The 10,112-nt window shown below is 46.9% G+C and overlaps 1 long non-coding RNA gene across 2 annotated transcripts; it reads left to right on the forward strand.

Annotated features, from left to right (window-relative positions):
- The first annotated feature begins 3,334 nt into the window (after positions 1 to 3,334).
- LOC113601255 (uncharacterized) lies at positions 3,335 to 9,254 on the forward strand. Of its 2 annotated transcripts, XR_008295990.1 has the most exons (4): positions 3,336 to 5,319; positions 5,611 to 5,837; positions 6,101 to 6,178; positions 7,786 to 9,254. It is a non-coding gene; the product is annotated as an uncharacterized LOC113601255 (long non-coding RNA). The 2 variants fall into 2 exon arrangements; XR_008295989.1 differs by having other exon boundaries at positions 3,335 to 5,319; positions 5,611 to 6,178.
- The last annotated feature ends 858 nt before the right edge of the window (positions 9,255 to 10,112 follow it).

The following is a 10,112-nucleotide window of genomic DNA, read 5'->3' on the forward strand; positions in this document are numbered from 1 at the left end:
GTGGGTGGGGAGTTGCATACTGTGCTGCCTGAAAGCAACACTTCTTTTTTTTTCTTTTCTGAGAAGTTACCTGCAGCCATTCCCGTCTCGGGCCCCGTTTGGGGTTTTACCCGAGAAAAGGTGGTTTGGGGAGAGGTGGGTGCTCTCCCACTATCCTATGCGTACCTGTGACACTAGGTAAGAGGGTCTTTTCTGTTTCCCCTTTAGCCAAGTTGTGGCATACTCAATGTGCTTGTCAATGGTGAGTGTCTGCTCAGAAATGTTATCAAACTTAGTGTCGATACGGAAAAGAAGGTAGAGATCACGTGTCTGTGCTTTCCTTTCCAATGACCAGAGGGTGAAGGTGGCAACAATATGGAAAATCCTCACATGGATTTTAAAAGCCCTTCCCAGCCCAAGATTCTCTGACCCCACTTTTTACGATTTACATTCTGGGTTTGCTGGCTATGGCTTGAACGATCCAAAAACAAAGAAAAAAAAAAAAGAAAAGAAAGTAAAAATGAGATCAACTTCTCTCAAAATATTTCCTTACGTACAACAAGTAGGCTGGAAAAGGGAGTCAGCCTTGAGGGTCCTGCTACCTCGACAAGGCAACATTTCTGAGGTTGAACTCCTAGAGAGCCCTTCTTGGTGATGTGTGCTCAAGATCAAGTATTGTCCATTAGGTAATAATAGTTAAACATAGAAACTGGAGATGACTTTATTTTTTTTTTAATTTTTATTTTTTTTTTCAACATTTATTTATTTTTGGGGGGACAGAGAGAGACAGAGCATGAATGGGGGAGAGGCAGAGAGAGAGGGAGACACAGAATCGGAAACAGGCTCCAGGCTCTGAGCCATCAGCCCAGAGCCTTGACGCAGGGCTCGAACCCACGGACTGCGAGATTGTGACCTGGCTGAAGTCGGACGCTTAACCGACTGCGCCACCCAGGCACCCCATGGAGATGACTTTAATCAGAAGTGAATGTCCCAGGAACTTGGAAGCTGGTGAGGACTTGGTGGCAGGGCTATTGATGGGACATGTTATCTTGAAATAAATTAGCAATCACTGAGCAATTTCTTTGTGAGTTTCAAACCTCAGGAATTAGTCTCTGCCCTCAAGGTACTTAGAGTCTCCTGACTCTCCCGCTGATTTTGGTGATAGAGCTACAAAGAACTATAGTGAAATAGGGAAGAGAGGTCCTTCCGACTGGGGCAAAGTCTGGATGTGGTTTCGAGGCTGGGCATCTGCTTATTCAGTCAACAAACCCTTCCGACGTCCTGCTTATTTTTTAATTTTTAATTTTTTTTAATGTTTATTTATTTTTGAGAGAGAGAGAGAGGGAGAGAGAGTGAGTGGGTCTGGGGTGCAGAGAGAGAGAGGGAGACACAGAATCTGAAGCAGGCTCCAGGCTCTGGGCTGTCAGCACAGAGCCTGACGCGGGGCTTGAACCCATGAACTGTGAGATCGTGACCTGAGCTGAAGTCGGAGGCCTAACCCACTGAGCCACCCAGGCGCCCCGAGGTCCCGCTTCTAACCAGGCGCTGGCTCCCTGCCATCTGAAAACTCATGTCTGCTGCTGCCATGGAGCGGATTACAAGTGCAAGTGTTATCTCCATTCAAGTGACCTTTCTCTGCTCCCTGTCTCCAGTCTCTCCCCCAACACCAGCCCTCCTCCAGCCCTGAGGATGTGCCCCGAGAGAGCATTCAGAGGACAAAATCGCTCTTGGAGAACCTGGGCCCGCTTCCATGAATTGAAGGCTGAGGAGGGCTGGGATGGGGGTCCATGCAGCTGTGCAAGGGGTGCTGTTGTTATTGGCCTGGAAAGAGAGTAATCCCGCCTCTCTGCGGCCAGAGAGCCTGCTGCTTTGATTCGCGTGATCTGGCCACTTGGGGGTTACAGGACTTTGAATAGTTGTCTTTGGACACTGCCAGGCCCCAGAGGAGAGAGGAAGGAGAGAAAGTGGGGAGATCAGGGCTTTGTCATATGGACAGTGAGCCTGATGGTGGCTGTGATGGCTCCAGGGCACACGAGTCCCATCATTCGGCTTTCCAGTCGTTACCAACCTTCCGTCCTGCTCAATAAAGCTCCGCCCGGGAGGGAAGAGGACAGATTCCCTGATGGTACAACAGGCACTTTCACAAATGCTACCTTCTTTCTGGCTGTAGCATCCCTGACATGTGGGCATTTTTGGCTCTTTTTTTTTTTCCTTAAAACCAGTGGGGAGATCCACTTAGGGAAGGTAAGCAATGGGGTCAAGGTCACATATCTGGTAAGTCCTTTGAACCAAGGTCTAGCTAACCCTAAAGGTTATGCTCTTCAAAACTACATCAGGGGGCTTCTTGGCCTCTCTGGTGAAGCTGACCCTGATGGTAAGAGGTCTGGCCAGTTTCAGGGCCGGCCAGTTGGCAGAACTGGTCTTGAACCTGAGTCCTCTCCCGCTTCTTTCTGCTGCTGGCCACCTGACCCACAGGAAGTCCATCAAAAGTAAATACTTGTCCTCCCCAGCACATCTACTCGCTGGCGAGTAAAAAGCTTTGGGGAATTTGGGACTCTGGAGAAGAGTAGATATTGCCACCTTGGAGATGTGTACCTATACGACTGGACTTGAGACAAAGCCGACTGTAGTCCTGGGAATCAGGTGGCCTAAGTCCAGAACCATTTCTGGGCACAGCGGTATGGTAGCTGGAGCTGCTTCGGTGCCTCATCTGTACCTTTCTTCCCTACAGCTTTGTCAGGGATTTCCACAGCTCTGCTTCTTATGCCCGCTGACATTACAGCCAAGTTTTCCTCTCCCTGTGTTTGCCCAGGTAGCACAATCGTCCTTGCATCCCTCTTGGCCATGGCTGTCTTGGCCACGGCTGGGTACAAAGGGTGTTTTACGAACAAAACAGAAGAAAACAAAACAATCCCCCCGCCAGCCCCAAGACCCAGGGAAGTGGTTTGTTTCGGCTTAGCGTCAGGGCAAGCTTCCGGGCCCACACAATCACCCTCCATGGCTGAGCTGGTGGAGAGCAGTCACTGCTGGGACTGTAAGGGGTGTGGTGCTAACGGAGGGACAGGGACAGGCAAGCAGGCCAGCCACACGGCAGGCTTGCCCCAAGGCACTTACACGTCTGCTCTGGGGGCCATCTGCCCTCTTTGGTGTGTGTTTGGAGGTGAAAACCTCTCCGGGGTGAGGTGCAGTTACATGCAGAGAGAGGTAGGAGACACACATCTCAGTTCCAGACCCAGCACCTGTGGGACCCTAAGTCCCCGGCTCATTTCTCCCCTCTCGCTTTTTCCATTTGTCAGTTGAGGGGCCGCATGGAGACACCGAGACGGGACTTTGCAAACAAAGCATCATCATGATACAGAAGGAAGGCATTGTAACTTTTGCAGGGCGGGGGGGATCCCCATACTCTTGGTCTGACTTTGAGACATCCTCAGAGTTGTGCATCGTGTATTTGTGCTTTGAACGACGTGGTTCGGGCTCAACTGTATTGCTCCCAAATTCATATGTGGAAATCCTAACCCTTGGCACCTCAGCATGTGACTGTATTCGGAGATAGGGTCTTTAATGAGGTCATTAAAATGAGGTCATTGGGGCGGGCCCCAAGAGCATGATAGGTGTCCTTGTAAGAGAGAGATCGGGACACATACACAGAGGGAGAAGGTGGCCTTCTACAAGCCCAGGAGAGATGTGTCAGAAGGAATCAAGCCTACCAACATGTGGATCTTAGACTTCCGGCCTCCAGAGCTGCAAGGGAATAAATTGCTGTTGGTTAAGCCCCCCAGTCTGTGGTATGTCGTTACGGCAGCTGGTGCAAAGCAATAGACACAGAGATGATTTAATAGCCATCTGATTAGAGACACCTCGGGAAATTTCAGATCACCCACTCAGAGAACTGGAGCTGATCGAGGGGACCGTCTTCCGAGTCTTCTGAGTCCCTCCTCCTCGGGAGGACTTCTCCTTTGTGCTCTTGTATTTAATCGTCCTATTAACCCTGTGAATTTGGGATTACAAATTCCAATTTATTGACGAGGAAACCGAAGCCTGGAGGCTTATGTGACTTGACCCAAGCCACCCTGCTAATTTCAGCAGAACCAGGAGTTCTAGAGGTTGAGTTGCGTAAATGCTCTGCTTGGGACCAGCCCGGCCAACGTAACTTGAGGCTTGCCACCAGCTGCCAAGGTGACCTGCTGGAAGAGCAATTTGGAAAAAATAAAGAAGGTGAGGCACAAGGAAGAATTTCAAAGCCTTTCCCTAATCAGGACGAATGGCTGTGAGCCTGAGGTGTGTGCAGATAGCTTGCCACATCTCAGAACGCAGCTCTTGCCACAAGCCAATGCCTCGCTGGCTCTGAAATTTATGCTGGAATTTAGACAGAGAACACAAATCATCGTAATCTCCCGATGAAAGATCACTGTCTCTGCAAATGCATTACCTGCTTGGAAAGCGACATGTTAAAAAATACTGATAATATATGGGCACAGGGAGAGCGATTTCCATGCCTGGGCTCCTCCAGCTAAAATACGCACACCTGCACAAGAGGCGGCAGATGACAAAGTAAGTCACCGGGGCCCAGGAGCAGCTTCTGTGTTGAGCTGTGGCTCTGACACTCCAAACAAAAGACCCTGCAAGCCTATGGAGCAGTCTCCCCCCACCACCTCCAACATGGGGCGCCTCGGATGCCGGAGGCCCGAGTGGGGGGCGTGTGATTCCATCCTTCCCACCCCCAGTCAGGATGCCCTTGGTCTTTTCTGCAGGAGGGAGAGGTGGGAGGAGGAACTGGAGCAACTGATGGGCCTCAGAGCTGGAGGAAGCTTCCAGAATGAGTTAGAGGGACCACCCCGTTCACTTCCCTCCCTCTCTCACCCCTCCCAAGTGCTCGGTAAGCAGCCCTGTGGGGGCCTCCTTCGCGTGGAGATAAGATACAAAGACAGCCCTTAGCTGTGGGGGCACAGGCCTGTGACTGCTGGAAGGGCTGCCCTCCTGTCTCCCCACCTCTCCCTTTCCTCAGGCAGCTCCAAGACATAACAGCTCGGGGGAGAGCGTGGGCTTGGAGTCAGACAGACCGGCTTTCTGTGGCCGTGACTCCAACTTCCCGACTAATTGGCAGCGTGACCTTGGGCATGTCCCCTCCCTCGCTCGCTAAGCCTCAGCTTCTTCCGGGCACCACCCGCCTCCCTCTCCCAGCGCCCAGCCACTTGGCTTGTGGCTCAAGGTTACAGCTTGGTCTTTGCGACGCGGGCGCCCTGTCTTCCTCCGCAGTGTGCTGTGAGTGCCAAGGCCGGCTTTCCTCCATGCCTCTGCTCAGGGAGAAGCAATTCGGAGTCTAATGGGCTTGCGGAACAGGTGCATCCCTCTTGCTGGAAACATTACTGCATAAACAAAGCTAAAAGAACCCAAACCCAAGTACATTGTCCTAAAGGGGGAAATAATACTTCAAAATGGCCAGAATGTTTACCGACCCAGTGAAGGGAAAACAGCAATGCTGCGCTGAGCCTCGCTCTCCCCGTCCTGGGCTGGAGAGTGAGCCTCTGCCGGATAGGCGGCAGCTCCCAGGCCAGTGCTTGTCCTTCAGAGGGGTGCGCTGGTGGCAAAGGAGTCTAAGGGTGTCTTCTCGGCCATTTTATTTCCTGACAGAAATGAAAAAGAGCCTAAGGAGTACCGTCTGCGGAGAGGCCAGCTTGGAAGAACCTGTTTGCAGCAAAGGCGGATGGCGGTCAGAAGACGGCCTCGTGGGGTCTCTGCCAGGCCTGTTTGGAGGACCGGGCGGCTGAGGGACTGGAGTGCAGGGCTGCCGGATCCGTGTCTGCCGGATCGGTCTGGCCTCTCCAAGCGCGGTTCGGCCTCGCGAAGCTGTGCAACAGGTGCGTGGGGCACCTGCCCCTCCCCCTTCCCAGAGCCCACTTCCCGTTCACCATCGTTCTCCAGAATGGTTTCTGGCTCCATAAAACCAAAGGCATTTGGCGCATAAAACCAAACACCTTTTGTGTGATGGCCTTCTCGTCATGAGTTAATAAGATACAGAATGAATGAGCACGGCCTCTGCGCTCCTGGTTTCCCTATATAGTCGTGACGGGGTGGGAGAGTGGTCGTCCCGCCCCTCTGGGTTATCTTCAGTGTCTTTCAGGTCTGGTCCCATTTCATCTGACTTTCTCCTCCCGTGGAATGATAAGCTCTTCAAACAGACATTCCTTCCTTGTGCCCGGTAAGGCTTAGTGGAAGCACAAAGCAAGAAGAGGTGTGGGTAAAGACAGAGAAAACTAACTGGACAGGGAGAGATTGGAGGCCTGCCCAGCATGACTGGGACCGCATTTTGGGCAGGTGTGAGATAACACACATACAAATGTAACACTCATTCATCTAAAGGTATTTGAGGGCCATTTTGTGTCAAGTCACAGTAAATAAATATAAGCAAACGAAAAGTTGCGCCTTCACCCTCGTGGAGCATATATGAAAGAATCACAGAAGTCATGTAAAGGTGAGAGCTGTAGAAATGCCAAAGAGTGTTACCTCATCCTATGAGAGCATTAAATAGTAGCATTTGATCAAATTAGGGAAATCAGAGAAGGCTTCCCTGAGGAAGTGATACTTGAGACCTGAAGGTTGACTAGGACTTCACCTGTTGAATTGGAAAAGGAGGAGCATCTCAGTTGGGCAGGGCAGCCTGGGGCCCGAGAACATATCTATAATAGACAGAAACAGCAAAGGGTTACAATGAAGAGTATGTAAAGGACTGTTACAGATCGACTAGAAGAGCACAAAGCAATCTCCTGAAAATAGGCAAAAGACACACAAAAATAATGGAAGGAAACATATGTGGCTGATAAACACATATAGAGATGTTCAGTCTAATTAGTGATCAGGGAACTGCCGATACCATTTTACAGCATTGACTGGCAATGAGGCTGACAACTTACATGTAGAATTAAAAAAAAAATGACCCAAAAAACCAAGCTCATAGCTACAGAGAACAGATTGGTGGTTGCTTGGGAGTGAAAAGGAGTCACAGGTTACAGACTTCCAGTTATAAAATCAGTAAGTCCAGGGGATAGGATGTACAGGTGACTACAGTTAATAATACTGTATTGCATACTTGAAAGTTGCTAAGAGAGTAGACCCTAAAAGATCTCGTCACAAGAAAGAAAATTCTGTAACTGTGTGTGGGGACAAACGTCAACTACACTTACTGTGGTGGTCATTTCACCATATATACAAATATTGAAATATCATACAAATATCATTATGTTGTACACTCGAAACTACTCTAATGCTATAAGTCAAGTATACCTCAATAAAAAAAATAAACAGCTGACCATACCAAGTGTTGCAGAGAATATGGAACCATGGGGTCTTTTACACATGTCTGGTGGGGGTGTGAACCAGGGCAACCACTTTGGCAGTCAGCTTCCAAGTGCTTCCTAAAGCCAAACATAAAACCAACCCATACATCCATCAATGCACACCAAGAAATGTACCAAGGGGCGCGTGTAAGAATGTTCATGGCAGTACTGTTTAATCAAAAACCAAGCAAACCAGGAAACAATGTGATTGGTGATCAACAGAAGAGTGGGTAAGTAAACTACAGTATGTCCACACAATGGCATATTGAACATTAAACAGATGGACAACCATAACATGCAACAATATGGATAAACTCTAGTAATGTAATATTAAATAGAAAACAAGTCTCCAAATAATATAGTATGAACTATTATTATAAAGTCAAAACAGCTAGAATTACTTCTAGAAATATGTGCTGTATTTTACACACACACACACACACACACACACACACACACACTCCAGAAACAGTAAGACAAGGGAATGGTAAACACAAGATTCAGGATGATGGCTGGTAACCATGATGATGAGATGTGAGGTCACCAGATGGTTTGCTGTAGATTGTTTGCTTTTGTTTTGGTCAGTGGGATTATGAGTGCTCATGACATTGCAAAAAAAATTACTTATCAACCTAAAGAAATAAATAAGTAAATAAGCCATCCTATATCTGAGCAATGATGACAATGAGTCATTAAGTGAAGATTATGATTGATACAATTCTGCTTCTCTGAGATTAGAAAACAAAAGTCATGTACTTGGGGGAGGGGATGAGAAAAAGCCACATGCCTGAGAGAGGAGTGTGTGAGGTAAGGGATGGGGCTCAGGTGAGAGGTAGGGGAGAGAGCTATGTAGGATCTCATAGGGCCTGTTAATGACTTGGATTTAATGGGGTAGTATGATGACATGGTCTTTATATTTCAAAGGTCTCATTCTGGCTGCATCATGGGTATTTTATTAGTGGTGGTCAGAGAGAATATGGGGAAGGCTGGTTGGGAGGCTGTATCTACTGTAGGTAAGAGGTGATGGTAGCATGGATTAAGGTGAGATAATGAGAGAAGCAGGTGAACTTAAATAACAGTAAGTAAAAACTGATAATTTTAGATAGAATATGGGGCATGAGAGTCAATGATGATGCCTCCATTTTATTTGTGAAGGAGGTGGATGGTGGGCTATTTACTGAGAAGAAAGTGAGTTTAGTTTTGACTATGTTGGATTTGGATGCTTTTGAGATATGCCAGTGGGCAGCTGGATATTGGGCTCCATAACTTCCATGGGATCTGAGTTAGCTGAGGATGTACAAGGGAGTCATGGATATGTGGGTGGGGATTAAAATTGTGGAAGTTGATAAGATTACCTAGAAAGAAACAGTGTAGTGAGAAGAAAGCTGTTGTAAAAACAAAATTTAAGTAGACAATTAAATTAAAACAGGCCACACATATCCTATGATGAACGTGTATCATGAATCAAAGATTATGATTAATCTAGTTAAAAAAAAATCAGGGTCTAAGAAACAAAACATATGAATATATGGGAGGGGAGAAAAAAGAGAGAGTGAAACAAACCATAAGATACTCTTTACCATAGAGAACAAACTGAGGGTTGATGGAGGGAGTGGGTGGGGGTTGGGCGAGATGGGTGATGAATGACAGGTATTAAGGAGGGTACTTGTCATGATGAGCACTGGGTATTGTATGTAAATGATGAATCACTGAATTCTATTCCTGAAACCAATATTGCATTGTATGTTAACTAACTAGAATTTAAATAAAAAATTGAAAAAAAAATCAAGGTCTGGCATTTGGAGAGATCTTGACTTTTCCAGGAGGGAAAGAAAGCCAGTCGGCGTAGGGTACAGAGGGGTGTGGGTGGTGGGAGGTGAGGTGGGCTGTGGAAGGAGATAGGGGATAGATCATCCAGCATGTCATAGAGCATGTTCAGGATTTGGTATATTATAATTTACATACCATAACATTTTGTATTTTATTATTTATCTATTTATTTGCACCCATTTTACATGTACACTTTGGTGAGATTTCACAGGTATATATTCCCATGTAGCCACTACTGCAATCAAGATATAGAACATTTCCATCACTGTCCACCCTGCCGATTTCTCTTGTGCACCATTTGGAATCATGGATGCCCTTCCCCCATGCTAACCCCAGGTAACCACTGATGTCTTTTCTGTTATTAAGCACTAGCTTTGCTTATTCTGGAATTCATGTAAATGGAATCATGCAGTGTGCTCTTTTGTGTATGGCTTTGTTCCCACTTATCAAAATGTTTTTTAGATTCATCCACACTATTGCAAGTATCAGAGGTTCAATCTTTTTATTGCAAGTATCCCACTGGGTGGCTATGCCATAGATTAAGTAACCCACTCACTGATTGTTGGACATTTGCATTTTTTTCCAGGCTTTGCTATTATGTAGAAAGCTGCTATTAATATTCATGTATGTCTTCACGTGAACACATGCTTTCATTTATCTTGGATACATATCTACGACTGACATTTCTGGGTGCTAAGGTAAATGTAAACTTTACAAGGAACTGCCAAGAGTTTGCCAAAGTAGTTACATCATTTTCCGCTTCCATCAGCAACCTATGAGATTTTCAGTTGCCACATGTCTTTGCCAATACTTGATATTGTCCATCTTCTGAATTTTAGCCTTTCTACTTGGTGTGATATGGCATAGGTCAGTGGTTTTACTTTGTATAGCTCTGATGACTAATACTGTTAAGTGTCTTCTGGGAAGTGTCTGCTCAACTATTCCGTCCATTATTTATTTCATTGACGT

This window comes from Acinonyx jubatus, chromosome B1 (genome assembly GCF_027475565.1).
Source record: "Acinonyx jubatus isolate Ajub_Pintada_27869175 chromosome B1, VMU_Ajub_asm_v1.0, whole genome shotgun sequence".
NCBI lineage: Eukaryota > Metazoa > Chordata > Mammalia > Carnivora > Felidae > Acinonyx > Acinonyx jubatus.